The sequence below is a fragment of the Panthera uncia genome, chromosome B4 (genome assembly GCF_023721935.1).
Source record: "Panthera uncia isolate 11264 chromosome B4, Puncia_PCG_1.0, whole genome shotgun sequence".
NCBI lineage: Eukaryota > Metazoa > Chordata > Mammalia > Carnivora > Felidae > Panthera > Panthera uncia.
Window position 1 is genome coordinate 34,746,240 of NC_064809.1, and position 16,017 is coordinate 34,762,256.

A 16,017-nucleotide genomic window follows, 5' to 3' on the forward strand; every position below is an offset into this window, starting at 1 on the left:
TAGATTCTTAGGAAACAGAAACTCAGACTTAACTCTTGTATTGTTTTATCATTCCCATGAGCTAAGACAGAGTGGGGAGAACACAAGGACCACTTTGCCAGCTCAGGCTGAGAAAGGGGAGTAGGGCAGAGTGGTTCATATCATGGACTTTGGAGTGGGGCAGACTTGAGTTCAAGCTCTAGGCAAGTAAGTTAACTCCTGAGCTATTTCCTCTGTAAGACACAGATTGAGCAGTACCTACTTTATGGAGGTGTTGTATCAGTCAAAAGAGTTTAGGATTCAAACTCAGGTCCGTCTGACCCCAAAGCCCCGGAAGCACATCACCAGACTACACTACCCACCTGGGAGATTCCTTTAGCTGGGCAGAGTCTCTGATTCCCACAGAGAGTCTGAAATGCTAAATGTCCTCAGGAAAGATGGATACTAAAGTACAAGAAACATTTTTCCAGAAAGTTGGACTTAGTGAAAGGGAGAAGGGGCTCTGGAAGGAGATCCTGGGCAAAGTCAGGGAGAGAGAATTTCAGAGAGGAGGGTGATTAGCTAAAAAGAGGAGGCCAGTACACAGAGAAAAACACAGTGGTCCACCCAGAAGTTTTGGAGTGAACACTTAGCTAGGATCACCTCCCTACACATGGGCCACAGTGTCAGCATAACAACAACATCTGCATAATTTGGCTATTGTTGAAAGTGCTGCTATAAACATTGGGGTACAAGTGCCCCTATGCATCAGCACTCCTGTATCCCTTGGGTAAATTCCTAGCAGTGCTATTGCTAGGTCATAGGGTAGATATATTTTTAATTTTTTGAGGAACCTCCACACTGTTTTCCAGAGTGGCTGCACCAGTTTGTATTCCCACCAACAGTGCAAGAGGGTTCTCATTTCTCCACATCCTCTCCAGCATCTATCGTCTCCTGATTTGTTCATTTTAGCCATGAATTGATGAATGGATAAAGAAATTCCATTCCATATACACAATGGAATACTACAAGGCAATGAGAAAGAATGAAATATGGCCTTTTGTAGCAACGTGGATGGAACTGGAGAGTGTTATACTAAATGAAATAAGTCATATAGAGAAAGACAGATACCATATGTTTTCACTCTTAATGTGGATCCTGAGAAACTTAACAGAGACTATGGGAGAGGGGAAGGAAAAAAAGAGTTAGAGAGAGGGAGGGAGCCAAACCATAAGAGACTCTTAAAAACTGAGAACAATCTGAGGGTTGATGGGGGGTGGGAGGGAGGGGAGGATGGATGATGGGTACTGAGGAGGGCACCTGTTGGGATGAGCACTGGGTGTTGTATGGAAACCAATTTGACAATAAATTTCATATTAAAAAAAAGAAGTCCACTGGATTTGAATTAGTTTCTCCTTTGATGAGCTTTTTTCATATTCTGTCTGAATTTTATGTATATGTAGTCATCTTTCTGTCTCCTATAAAGAACCCAAATACACTAAATCTTAAGTGCAGTGGTGCCTATGCAAATAATAAAGCATTATGAAATGAAAAAAAAAAAAACAATATCTGCAATTGGGCCCAGGACAGGTATATGTTTAAGCCTTAGGCAAGTTTAGCACCTTCCACCTGGTCAGGGATCCAGGTGCTGCTGTTCAGATTTACTGCTTATAGGATGCCTTCGTTAGAAAAAAATTTGCACCACCATAGGATGTTTTTCAAGAACTCTCCTAATACCCATAGAATACTTGAAGCTCTTGCTGAAAAAACAACAGGGAGGGAGCCTGAGAACTAAAGGGCGATGGGAGTCAAGCTCCATGTGTTTAATAGCTGTTAACGACCCAAGCACAGTGAAGGACAAGTTCCCAGCCTGCTAGCTTCCATTTTGAGTCTCCTTGGAGGAAACAAAGACACTGCATAATTATTAACAATAGCAAGCCAGGTTTTAACCATACTGTGGGCTATGGTGACCAATAGTAGTTTTAAAATGTGCGATATTGAGAGGAAATCCAGATATGTATATGGGTCTTGAAAAGTTTGTATGGAAATTCTGTCATTGACAGGTGGTCTTTAAATACAGGTGCCTCTAGAATGCTGATATCTTCCAGAGAGAATGACAAGGTGTTCAGAATGAATGCAGAATTCAAAGACCTTGCCTCTGTCTTAGATCTACGTGGGACCTTAGCCAAGTCATTTAACCTCTGAGTCTGAGTTTCCTCTAACGTACAATGGCAGCCATCAGTAATAGTCCCACCCACCATGAGAGCTAGCTTTCGGTGTCAAATGAGATCACACCAGTGAAAAGATGCTGTAAACTATGAAGAGAAACAAAAGTAACAGATAACTTAATTAATTTTGACAGATCTTACCACCCCTCTAGGAAGAAAACCGTGTGTGTTTGTGTGTGTGTGTGTGTGTGTGTGTGTGTGTGTGTGTGTGAGATAGAGAGAGAGAGAGAGAGAGAGCTGACAGAGAGAGAGAGAACAAGACAGAGACAGAGAGAGAAAGTGAGAGCACTACATACCTGGGAGTTTAGCTTCTCTAAGAAGCAGCAGAGATTTAGTAAGTAACTAGACATCTCCACTTCCTTCTCCCAGTATTGGGGAAGTAAGTGGCATTCTTCTCCCAAAGGCCAATCTTTCAAAGTTGTTTAACTGATGGGGAAGTAAGATGCATACAGTCTTGTGAAAGTTCCTCAGGATGATTCATACTCAGATGATTTGGTGATTGCTCTTGTATGGCTTCCCTGCTCCCTAGGGCTTCACCCATGTCCAGCTTGACTGGGATTTCATTCTCATGAAGACCCACAATGCAATGACCACCATGTTCAGAAAGTGAAATGGTGGTTGCCTACTACCCTAGAACAGCCTCTCTTTCCAGATGTTAAGCCTTAACACGAGTCTCTGTTGCACTGGGAAAGAAGAAACAGTGACAGAAACCTAATTACCTACAATCTCAAACAAAATTCTCTAGAGCACTTTTCCTGTACCCTAACCTCCCCGCCCCTCTTACTAAGGTCTCCTTGCTCAGGTCCCAGAGGTGATGTTTGGCAATTTCATTTACACAAAACAAGGTTCCTGTGGGACTTAGTTCCAGATAGGTGAGAACTTCCCATTTTATCTCTAGATTTTTCATGTGAGCTCCACCTTGATAACCAGATTTCTTCCCGCTCAGTTCTTATTATTTAGGCTACTGTTATTTGTATCCTATAACACAAAGATAGCAACTGAATTATTACTCTCCTTAGCTACCTAGTTTCTGCCTTTTTAAGAAGATATTAGAATATAATCTAGCAGGCAAGGAAGGAATGTGGTCTTTATAATTCTCTTTGTGCAACATGACATAAGTGCTGAATAAATGCTTTTTAATGATGCAGCAGCTGATAGGGTTCCACACATTATCTTATTCATATTGAAGATATCCTGGTGAAGTGAGCAGTGTCTCACAGATGGAGAAACAAAAAGCAGAAAGGTGAGGTGACTTGTACGAGAACAGAAAGCAAATCAGAAATGGAGGCTTGACAATCTTCACATTCTTCAGTTTGGAGTGCTATTGGTTATTCATTCACTCTAAAAAGCCACAACCTTAAACATAAAAGTTCTCCACTCCTACAAAATTTGAGTGTGACAAAAAGCACTTGATAAATTGTGCTAGAAGAAAAATAGTCCTAATAGTTGGCTCAGGTACATGTTGTCCCTTTCAACCAAACCTCAGAAAATCACTCTGTAAGCAAAAATACATTTTCATCCCCGTGTGCCAACAATGGCAATGGCATAGTGGTGTTTACATGTGAACCTCCCATCTCAGGACCCCAAGGTGCTTTACAATTTAATTATCTCTGACACTTTTCTATTTGCTTATACAAAGGAAGCCAAGTTGCCTTTTCTTCATCAGGAAATTGATGGCAAGTTATGCTATTGCCCAAGATCCCAAAGTGAGCCAACAAAAGATCTCGACCTCCAAACTCACCTTTTAATACAAGACTCTATCCTTCCCTTCATATTAAAATTCAATGTAACTGGCCATTCTTGCTACTGCTATGAGGTATTAGGACAGGTGGCTGGGAAGTTGAGAGCTTGTGGTGAAAGGAAAATGGGGGAAGGGAAGGTAGTACATTCTGTTTTAGACTTAAGCCTAAGAGAATGCTCGGATAACCAAGTTTAGATGCTTATCCAGGTGGATTAGAGGTGCAGGAAAGAGTTCCAGAATAAAGATAAAGATATGTGACTCATGCACATACAGGTAATAGCGAGTAGGAGACTGGAAATCCTACTTTTTCATACAGGTCTCTTGAGACCAACGATGTTTATTATAATAAAAACTCCATTTCCAATTCTGAACATCATTGTGAAGTAGAATTACAAAGTGGAACTAACCAGGAGCATGGGGTTAGTTGCAAGAATCAACCAGAAGGCAGCAGGTTCAGTTTATAAAATCCAACAAGCAAGGCCAGCCGGCAATTAATTCTCACCTCTCCACCCGTCACGGTCCCTACCATTTGTAATCAACATCTCAGATATTACATTCAAATTGCTTTTCTCCTGATATCTCCAAACAGAAGTATTCTGTCCCTTCTTTAAACTCCCAGAGGATTTTATGTGTACATCTTTTATAGGATGCATCATAATCTGAATGGAGTTGTAGATATCTGAATGGAGTTGTAGTTGTTATTGTTGCCATTATCCTTCCCACATAATTGAACGTGTGGATGGTAGGGTCATCCACTACGGGAAGGATGGTGAATGTTCAATCAGAAGGAATGCACACCTAACTGGCACACCTAACTGGCAGCTCCCAGGGTCCTCATTTGAAATGGCAAGGTTAGGGATCTTTTCTTAGAGTCAGAAGGCACTGCTGGGCACCAGTATTCTTTCCAATGTAGCAATTCAACTCAGCAACAGTTATCCTTTATCGTAATGGATGTGTATGCTGTACTTTCTACACCTCAAAGAGGCTAGGAGTCCTCAAAGAAATAAACCTCAGCAATTGGTCAGGCTTGGCTGCTTCATTTCCCTTTTTCCAGAAATCACAGCTGAAAACAGAGGCTCAAACTCTTGTGCTGTAAGGGACTCACATACAACTTCTCCCCAGAGGGGTAACTCTCCAATAAGACATCCTAATATGGACAACACCATCTAATACACTATGAGTCTTACAGAGCCAGGCAGGACATTCCTGGCCTTGACCAATTTAAGAATTTAAAAATCAAGTGCCTGTTAGTCGTTCATCAATGTTTCCATGCATATCCATTCCATTACATCAGGGCCATGATATTTCAGATCCCAGTGTCCAGGGTCCATTAAAAAGCAAATGTCTCCTTTAAACAGAGAGACAGTGCATTTCTCCTTCATCCTTATTCTCACTGGTACCTCCCTCTGCTCAACTCCTTTGCAGGTTCATTTCCAATAGGTTTATGTAACACAACAGCTGAGTACTATATCAAAGGGGCTCTGGGTGCAGCGGCTGCTGAGATGGCATCTCATTTACAGCTTTCCAGTGAATGAGAAAGCACTCCTCACTTGAGAGCTGCCTGCCGCTCAGGACAAGCTAATTGTACCTTAAGTTCAGATTGTTTGCTTTTTTCAGGGCATGGGACCAGAAGCAAGCTGGCCTAACACTTAGTCAAAGTGTGGCCCTTTACTGCATGAGATGGGCATTACAGTACGTCACAAATGATCCATCCCCAAATATATTTGTGCCGACAATCAAGTCTGTGTGTGAAGACTTGGGCCCTGGAATATTAATATTTACATTGTTTTTTCATCCTAGAAGATATTTTCTCATCCCTGTCATTTAATCCTCAAAACAACTCCATCAAAACATCATTGCTATTTTCATTATTACCATCGTTCATTCCCATTTGCAAACTGAATAAGTCAAGGGTCTGTGTGCTAGACGCTAAGTGTAGTATCCAAGATCCAAAGCCGGTCTATGGCAGACGTGGGTCTCTAACTCCATTTTTCTGACTCAAATTCAACATTTTTCTTGATACAAACTTTCTGAAGACAAACCACACCCTAGGAATGGTAGGGTATATGGAAGAACCATTATTTCACTGATTTATTCACTATTCCAATTTATAATCAGACATGGTAAGACCCCCATCACTTTTTAAATAACCCTTATTTTTTATTTCAAAATGTTTATCATAGACCATCGGTAAGAATCATAATTATTCAGAAAATGAATCATTTGTAATTTCACTTCCTGAAATGGCTTGTCATTAACACTCTAATGTACACCCTATTAGACTTCCCAGGTTATAGTACATCCTATCTATAATTACATGAGATGTAAATAGAGTTTATGTGTTATGAAAGTGAGATATTATGGATGACATTCTATATATTTCCATTTAGATATCTATCAACCTCTTCCCAAGCCATTAAGTATCCTCCATATCACCATCTGAAGAGCTACATGGTGTTCCATCACATGGATGCACCCTAACATAGTCAACCAGTCCTCTAGAAATTGAGGAATAACAGAGAGAGGAATTCAATTATTTCAGGTTTGACTCTATTATGAGCAAGACTACAATGAAATACTTGTAAATAGTCTTTGTGTATTTCTGATTACTTCCACAGGGCAAAAGCCTACAGAATTCTTGAACCAAAAGGAATGAAGATTTTAAGGCTTTGAACAAACCACCTCCAAAGTGACTGTAACCATTTCCACTGCCCAGCAGCTCTGTCTCCAAAGCATGTCCCATTCATCCCAATGTACCAGCCTCCATCCTTCCCAACTGGTCTCTCATACTGCCCACCCACCCCCAATCCATTTGCCTAGGCAGACAACCTTTCAAAAATAAAAAACATGTCATGCTTCCTACTACGGATGCTCTTCTGTTTCTGACACACACCAAGTTTGTCCTGCCTCCTTTACACTTGCTGTTCTCTCTCCCAAAAGGCTCTTTCTCTCTTTCTTAGCAAGCCTAGCTCCTATTTGTCATCCTAGCCCCAGAGGGGTCTTCCCTGGCCACCAACTTAAAATAACTCCCTCCCTATAATCATGATATCCCATCACTTTGCTTCTCTTAGATTCCTTGTCCACAGCACCAACCACATTATTCATATTAATTAAGATCTCTTATTGATTTGCCTACTACTATATTTTGTCTCTTCCCCCTTCCCTCCCCCCACATGTACAGAAAATGTAAACTCTTATGCCCCTCAGTGTGCCTGAGAATCATACATTCTCAGTAAATACTTGTTGAGTAAATGAATGCACAGAAGAGTCATTTTAGTGCTGCCCTAACCAAGCATAATATGATGGCTAAATCTAATGTAAGACATACCACCTACTGCCTTCCAGAAAAGAAGGGGGAAAAGACAAGAGATACCATAAACAACAGCAAGTCAAGACTGGTGGGTAACGGCAGACCCCAAAGCTCAGGCTGTGATGCCTCACCTCACATCAGACAGACCTAGCAGAATCTAAGCAGGCATCAGAACAAGGCCCTTCTGCATTGGAAAATAAAAATCTACATCCTTTAAAACTAATCTCAAAAAAAAAGCGGGGGGTGGGGGAAATTTACCAGAAGAAGTTACAACATATAAGAAAACACCCAGAAGTGTCTTCTCTCATATTCTAGAGATATTTAAATTGTCCAGGTTAGTAAGATATAGATAGGGCAATACAACTGTTTTTCACAATTTGAAGACCTGACATATTATTAAAAACAAAAATATAAAAAGTGTTTACATTAGATCTCTAGATTACAATAGCAGCTATGGACATGCATGTGAGACTCTCACCCACATCAGCACTGCTGAACTCCTGGGTGGGCAGAGGCGATGCTTTACCAATTGCCTACTGCTGAGCCCCGACCAGGGAGCCAGCACTGCACCTGGCATTTGACATGTGTGACCACATATGAGCCTCCGGGCGACTCTCTGAAGCATTGCTATCCCCACTCGTACAGGTCAGGAAACCCAGCTTCATGGAGATCACAAATGGATTACATCAGGATTCCAACACATGCCTATCTGGCATGTGCTTTTTATACAATGTCCCCAGTTGCCCATGGCACAATTTGAGAACCAGGGTGCCCAGATTCCCAGTCCTTCACCCCTTCCACAAGTTTGTGCTAATGCTGGATGCAAGAAGCAAAGAGCCATTTCCTTCCACCTCTGAAGAGCAAGAAACCCCTTCTACAGTTGAGAACAGCTTTCCCTGTATGATTCCCCTGTCAGGTCAATGTCTGGAGTTTATCCAGCGTCAGAGTCCTCCTCAAGGACAGCCATTCTCCTGGGCTCCCTTTGGCCCTGGGTCAACAGGCCACACAGCATGTGCTTCCTCTCTCTTCCAGGGCCCTGCCTGAGACAGCACCTCAGATACAATAAAGCCCATGGTGTGTGTGAAAGAAAATGTTTACAGGGTTTCAGGTACCCCAAAGAAAAACCTTCACAGTCATTTTAAAAGATTAGTTTCCCTCTCTAATCCGAAGCATCGTGAAGGGATAAAGCCAAGCCAACTTCAGGGAAAAGGGCCAGAGCTCTCCCTCTAGAAGTCTGATGGAAACACTGGACATGAGATGTATTTGACAACTTCTATTTACAACTCTAGAGAGTGGCAGAATCCTTGAAAATACTTGATTCTGTATTTTTTTTCAATAAATGAACAACAACAAAATGCTTAGTTCCTAGCTGGCCAGATAAAATGCAAGACAGGAGTTTCCTGAATTGAGTAAGAAGCATTGTTTGTTGGTCTCTCTGCCTCAGCTAGGCCCTCTGAACGGACATCAAATGAGGGCAGATGAGGGAGAGCAGCTTCTTCTGACATCACACCAAAAAAGAAAAGTAGAGTGAGGCCAGAGGCACATGGAAACAGGGACAGGGACAATGTGGAAAGTAAAGTAGTTCTGTGGGCTCTTTCTCGAATTCTCTGCATAGCCCACCAAGGCACAAGGGCACTCTTCTAGAGGAGAAGTGTCCAAAACCACAGTGCTCCTGGCAATCACAAAGGGCATGCACGGCACAGCAATTTTAGAAACAAGATTCCACCAGACTGACTTTTAAAACAAATAGACACATATTTGTAGGATTGGTTCAATCTGGCACAGGTTTAAACTCAACCTTTCCTCCCATATGTCAAGCACAGAAATGCACATCACCAGTTTTAAGACTGACAGCTTCCCTCCCATACTGAGCGTCTTGTTCTACTTGAAAGGCATTTCCCAGACTGAAATATTGAGACATATACAACTCATACAACGATGTTCAGGTTGCTAGATACTGACTAGTCAACCTATGGTCAGTAGCCACTGGAGGATTAAAAAACAAATTGAAATGACCAGATTCCTGTATGTTCAACCTATAGCTGATATAGGACCTCTCTGCCCTCCTTTTTTTTTTTTTCTGTTGTAACAAAACAGATCTTCTTAAATATATTTCACATATTGCAGTAGCCCGGACATCAAATGTTTCCCAGAGTGAAATTAAATATAGCATTTTATTTGGAGCAAGTCAGCCTAACTCAATTTTCCTTCCCAGCATTGCCACATAGAGACCTTCCATTTGGCAGCTGGGAGATGTGCTCAGCTCTGAGCTGGACTTAGAACTTCTTTCCACAGTCTTGACAATCCATCTGTTTCCTCTGCCCTTGTTCAAGAGCTTTAGAAGTCATAAAGGGGGCAGTTTGGCCCTCTGCCCTCAGGCCCTGTCTTTAGGGGAAAACATACCTCTCTTCCCAGCAGAGCCTCTCCAGGCTCCTCATGACCACAATACTGCACCACTGGAAATTTAACTTCCTAGAAAAAGCAAATGAATTTGCCATGAAGCAGTCTGCCCTTGATGGAGGGAGTGGCTCCCATCTGGAATGCTGTTGCATGTCATTGTGCATTGTTGATGTTTACCCTAACACAACATCAGGAGAACCAAGCAGACTGGGAATCTCACAGTGGATAAACATTACTGCATACCAACTGAGGGCTGTGCATCAGGAACTCAAAGGTTATGGGGGAGCAAAGGCTGTCAGAACAGGTGGAGTGAGGGGAACCTCGAGAGCCAAAAATCAACGTGCTCACTTTACAGATGCAGCAACTAGACCAGAAAGGACATGATGCTCCCAGGGTCACAGCACCAGGCGGCAGCCACAGTGATTTCCTAAATCTCTGGTGAAGGCTTTCCCATCCCCATCTGGGAAGTTTAGAGGAAGACAAGTACCAAGTAGATGCCTCTAACAAGTGTGTCATCAGTGGAGGCTTACAGTGATCCTTCCCTCTTCCCAGGGGCCTGAGAGAGTACTTAGCATCTCTTTAATTCCCGAAACAGCCCTCAAACAAGGAACTGTGGCTCACAATTAGGCCCAAGATCACCAAGATCCTGAATGTCACAACTGCAATGTGAATCCAGTCCATTTTCAACTCCAGACCTGACTGTGCTGTGTTGCCTCACTTAGCCCTCCTCCAAAACGGAGCCATCTCTAATAAGCGTGTGGTAAATCAGAGCAAGTCCAAATGAAAACACAAGTTGCAAAGCATCTATCAAGTAGCATCCAAAGTGTGTGTGTGTGTGTGTGTGTGTGTGTGCGCGCGTACGCACATGCCCATTTGCGCACATGTAGGAAAAAGAACACATCAAAGTACCAAGTGGTGATTTAAAAATTTTCTTCTTTATAAATTTCTGTTTTTCCAAAATATTAAACAGTTCTTATTTTTAAGAACTAATTTAATTTAATCTGAAATTAAAATTTTTAAACTGTGGTAAAATACACATAAAATTTAGCATCTTGACCATTTCTCTTTTTAATTTTTTTAATTTATTTATTTTGAGAGAGAGAAAGAGAGAGAGAGAGAGAGAGCAGGAGGGGCAGAGAGAGAGGGAGAGAGAGAAAATCCCAAGCAGGCTCCGCACCATCAGCACAGAGCCTGATGTGGTGCTCGAATTCACAAACCATGAGATCATGACTTCAGTCAAAACCAAGAGTCAGATGCTTAACGGACTGAGCCACCCAGGTGCCCCCCCCCACACTTAACCATTCCCAAGTGTACAGTTCAGAACCATTAAAACATGTTCACATTACTATGCAACTGTCACTACCACCATCCATCTCTAGAAAACTTTTCATCTAAGCAAAACAGAAACCCAATACCCATTAAACAATAACTGCCCAGTTTCCCTCCCCAGCCCCTGAAAACCACTGTTCTACTTCCTGTCTCTGTGAATTTGCTTCTCCTAGGTCCTTCACATAAGTATTTGTCCTTCTGTGTCTGGGCTTATTTCACCTCGTGTAATGTCTTCAAGGTCCATCCATGCTATAGCATGTCAGAATCTCCTTCTTTTGTATCGCAGGTGCACACCACATTTTGTTTATCCATTCAATTGTTCGTGGACACTTGGGTTGTTTCAACTTTTGACTATTGTGAATAACGTTGCCACAAAACATAGATGTACAAATAGTTTTTTAGAAACACCCAAGCTTCTTAAAATCCTGAAGTATTTTTTTCGGAATGTGCCACTGTCCATTAAAACAGGGTATGTCTTCTGTGGGTCCTAGCCTGGGAAATGGAGCAAATTCTATGCTGGGGTCTGCACGTTTTGCCTTCTATCTTTAAACACTTTTAAACCAATGGTTTTCAACCCTGGCTGTACATTAGAATCACCCGGGGGTGCTTTTTAAAAACACTGATGTCCAGGAGCACCTGGGTGGCTCATTCAGTTAAGCGTCTGACTTCAGGTCATGATCTCAATGGTTCGTGGGTTCAAGCCCTGCATCAGGCTCAGTGCTGACAGCCTGGAGCCTGCTTCAGATTTTGTGTCTCCCTCTCTCTGCCCCTCCCTGCTCATGCTCTCTTTCTCTTTCAAAAATATATAAACTGTAAAAAAAGACTTTATAAAAATACTGATGTCCAGGCCCAACTGAAGACATCTGAATCCCAATCTCTGAGTTGAGGAAGACAAATTAGATTTTTTTAAACCTTCCCTCTCCCCTATTATTCTGCAGGGGTGAGAATCACTGCTATTAACTCTCTTCTCTCTTCTTTGGGGGCCCCTTCTCTTTATTTACAAAATGTCTACCCTGTAAATAACACCTTTTCTCCCATCAAAAGTAAAAAGGGTTTACTGGCTAGTCAACTACCCTAGGTGTTTGCCTGATTATGTCTGAATGAGAAATGCTCACTGCAGAGCACTGCCTCCTCCAGTGCAAACCTTTTATCTCTAATTGTGCAATAAGAACCTGCCTCTTTCTTGGCAGGAATGTTAATATGAATAAGCAGGTAAGAAGGTATTTCTGGGCCTACAGTCCTTAAGGAAATTATAATCTAGTCCTTTTAAGGCAGCAAGGGCAGGAAGAGAGAGAGAGAAAGAGAGAGAGAGAGAGAGAGAGAGAGAGAGAGAGAGAGAGAGAGACCTCTACTCTCCAGGCTTGGAAGGAGGCTGCAGAGGAGGCTGGCTCCCTGGACTCACTGGAGGAGACAGAGGACCTGGGTCATGCTCACATTCCTCTGACCCTAAAACACCCCCAGGTCCCGGCCTCCCCCATTCTCACCCAGGACTCCCAGGTACTTCCTTTGGTGTGTCCTGAGGACAGTCAGTGTGGCTTTGTCCAGTTCTATATTTGATCATTTCCCCTCTGTAACCAGCACTCCAGAATGCATCTCTCTGCTGCTGTGCTCTCTGATCTCCAAGTTCTTGACAACAGAGGGTGTCGCTAAAAGGGGAGCATCGTGACTTCATCAACAAGTTGAGTTCTAAACATCTCTGTCAGAAGCTTCACAAGCAAAGGTGGACATGCAAGTGGCCGCAGCAGGACATACTCTGGGACAGTCTCTCTCTTCGCTCTCTCCCACAGGGCTCTCCTCTCTCAGTAGGCAGACCTGGGGCTCTAAGGCCCTTCACCTCACCTTGGGGCTCCTCTGCCTTTTTGGGGAGAGCCCTCCAAACAGGATATTGGAAGACATCCATGCTACAGTCACAGCAGCAGCTTCATGTTCCCAAGGACTAGTTCTCCATCCACATGAAATGTTAATGTAACAGAATGCCAAGCTGTGCTGGAGGCCAGGACCCACAGCAGGAGTTCAAAGGAGAGAAGAGAGGGTGAGCTGGAGGAGTCCAGGGAGCTGCAGAGAGTCCACAGAGTGTGGGGTAGCCCCAGTGGAGGGAGAGGGGAATGGACATGATGTAGCCAGGCCTAGAAAGCAGGAAGAGGGCACTCTACCCAGGGGACAGGACCTGCTTGGGTGTGGCTGGGGTGAGCAAGCCCAGCTCTGAACTTGTCTGTGCCCTCTCAGCGATGCCAGTCCCACAAAGTCATGAGCAATAAGGTTAGCAGAGAACTCAGCACCACGATAGATGACCAGAACCTATCCTAAGAAGTGAGCAAGCTCACAGAAAGGAAGGGAGAGGCAGTGTGAGGGGTAAGGAAAATGAAGACTGAAGCCCTGAATAATACAACAGGACACCTCCAAATAGCAGATGAACGCTGAAGCCAGGGACCTCAGACAGGCATGTCTCTGACATATCTCTGACCAGTGAACCCAAAATACACAGCCACATGTGGATCTGGTTATCTTGTGCAGCCGGTCCTTGCGGAGCACGTACTAAGCATCAGCACTTACACACTCTCAGGTTGCCTCCAGGTTTTCATGCCCCCTTCCTCCTGACTTCCCACTCACAAGGTGCTTAAGCCCAGACCCAGAGGACACCCCTCTGCAACATCAGAAGGAGAGAGGAGGGGAGACACTTAACATTATTTTGATCACCTCTTCAGTATCTTTTTTAGGCAGGGGTGAGACAGTTCTGCACAATTTACAGGTAAAGAAACAGAAGCACAGAAGAGAAGAGATGGAGTTCAAATGAACCTCATGCATCAATAAATTATGTTTGCCAATCAGGAGTGTCTGCCTATGGATTACGGCCGGGCCTGCAGGAGGAGGAAAGGCGGGTGGGCGGGAGGACTATTCAGCAATGCCATCACTAAATTAAAGTACACTGGTCACGGGGCACCTGGGTGGTTCAGTCGGTTAAGCATCTGACTTCGGCTCAGGTCACGATCTCGCGGTCCATGAGTTCCAGCCCCGCATCAGGCTCTGTGCTGACAGCTCGGAGCCTGGAGCCTGCTTCGGATTCTGTGTCTCCCTCTCTCTCTGCCCCTAACCCACTCATATTCTGTCTCGGTCTCTCTCAAAAATAAATAAAAACATTAAAAACAAAAAAAGTACACTGGTCACTCTGAGGAAGCTAGCTCCTGTGGCCCAGGCCTGTGGCTGAGATCCATTTTTGAGCATATTTACATAAGAAAAGGAGAACAGTGTGACAGAAAGGGCACAGGGATGTGGACGCAGACAGACTCAGGCTCATTTTTAGCTCTGCAACTTTGGATTTCAGCTTTACACAGGTTAAAAAATGGCTAAGGGATTAAAAAGAATCCTGGTATTATTATCCTGGTGATACTCAATAATAGAAGACTGTTTCTATTAACTTATTGCTGGTGTTTAGGCTTTCTTAAGTTTTCATCACAATCATTAACAAATTTATTGACCTAGAATAAAACCCAATAAAATTTTTGAGTTGTCTGTTGAAAATGATTGAGGCCACTTCTCATTAATTGTGTACTGATTAGGAGCAATTTCCCAGGTACAGTTAGGTGGGAAAAAAAGCAATGCAGGACAGAATGTGTAAGTGTTCACATCAGGGGCGAATGAGAAAACAATATACGTGTATATGTTCTCTGATGTGTAGGTCTCCTACCAGGACAGGCCCTGGAGGTGAGGAGCAAAGAAGAAGAGAGACTTTTCACAGCATACCCTTTCATGTATTCTTTATTTTGTACTGTGTGAATCTGCTATTTTTTAAAAAATACATAGAATAATTTACTTACAAGAAGTTTGGGGAAAAAATAAAGCTGTGCAAGGAGCTGAAAACTTTGGATGAGCTAGTGGGAGTACATGAGTGGTGATGTGCTTCACAGCTCAATGGAGAGAGAGTTGCCAAGGACCCTGTGTCCTGAGAACAGTCTGGGGCCATGGGGAGGGGTCTCCAAGCATCCTGATTCCATCGCTTATTACAGAGCCTTGCAGTGCCAACCTCAAGATAAGCCATACAAAACAACTAAGAGCCACCTCCCTGGAGATGACACTGGTGAAAGTTCGTAACTCTCTGGTTCACATAGCACCTTCTATCCAAGGACTGCAAAGTGCTCATGCACATTCACGAGGCCCCAAGGCCACCCTTAGGAGAAGGGAGCAGCTCTCCATAGCTGTGAGGACTGCAACCCTGAGAGGCATGGAGGGTAAGCCCCTTCAAGCTCAGTGGCCCAAGCCTCCCACCTGAAGTCTCTCACTTCCAGTCACCCCGAGGCAGTTGTTCCACCTCTCCATACCTCAGTTTCCTTCTTTGCAATCTGAGAATATGAACAGTACTTATTTCACAAGATTGGTGTGTGGAGTAAATAATGCCCACAGTAATAACTAATATTGATTGAACCATTATTTTATGCCAGACACTGCTTTAAGCAATTTGACCCATATTTACCTGATTACTCTCCTTAATTTATGAGTGGGGGAACTGAGGCACAGAGAGGTTCTGGAAGCCACATACATGATAGGACTGGTGAGGGGAACCCAGAACACTTTACATGCATCACTGCTCAGCAGGCTAACATGGAGGACTGTCAAGGTTTCAGATGGGCGCATCCTAGAGATGGAAAAACTGAGGCACGAAGAGGCTGCTGGTTCTGCTGCTCTCCCTCACATATGATGGCAAGGCCATAGATGGCAACCTCTATCAACAGATGTCAGGGAAACCAAGACAACACTGTATGGTGGCATTACTGCTTCTCAGTCTGAGGGCAGGGGGATGCAGGCTATCACTCACAGATGTAAGCCCTAGGTTCCCTCTGAGACCTGCAAACACCTCTCCCCTCTTCAGGACCCAGGATTCAGAGCCTTGCTGACCAAGTGCAGAGAAGGTGCCAGAAAACCTGCATAAAAATCCCGAGGTGCCTGGAACATGAGAAAACTGGTTATTGTTCAAAAGCTCATGGCTGCCAGTGAAACATGTCGAGAGGGGGTGGCCCAGGCGGGGAGGGGCAGTGTGTGAAGCCGGCAGGCCCATC

The 16,017-nt window shown here is 43.6% G+C and overlaps 1 protein-coding gene and 1 long non-coding RNA gene across 6 annotated transcripts in view; one reads left to right on the forward strand and one right to left on the reverse strand.

The window, feature by feature from the left end:
- LOC125920059 (uncharacterized) overlaps nucleotides 1-25 on the forward strand; it is a 12,224-nt gene extending 12,199 nt beyond the window's left edge. For both annotated transcript variants that reach the window (XR_007456936.1, XR_007456935.1), the window contains exon 2: nucleotides 1-25. This exon is cut by the window's left edge and continues 296 nt beyond it. This is a non-coding gene — a long non-coding RNA (uncharacterized LOC125920059).
- CACNA1C (calcium voltage-gated channel subunit alpha1 C) overlaps nucleotides 1-16,017 on the reverse strand; it is a 658,891-nt gene that overhangs the window by 485,606 nt on the left and 157,268 nt on the right. The gene's annotated exons all lie outside the window — the stretch shown is intronic.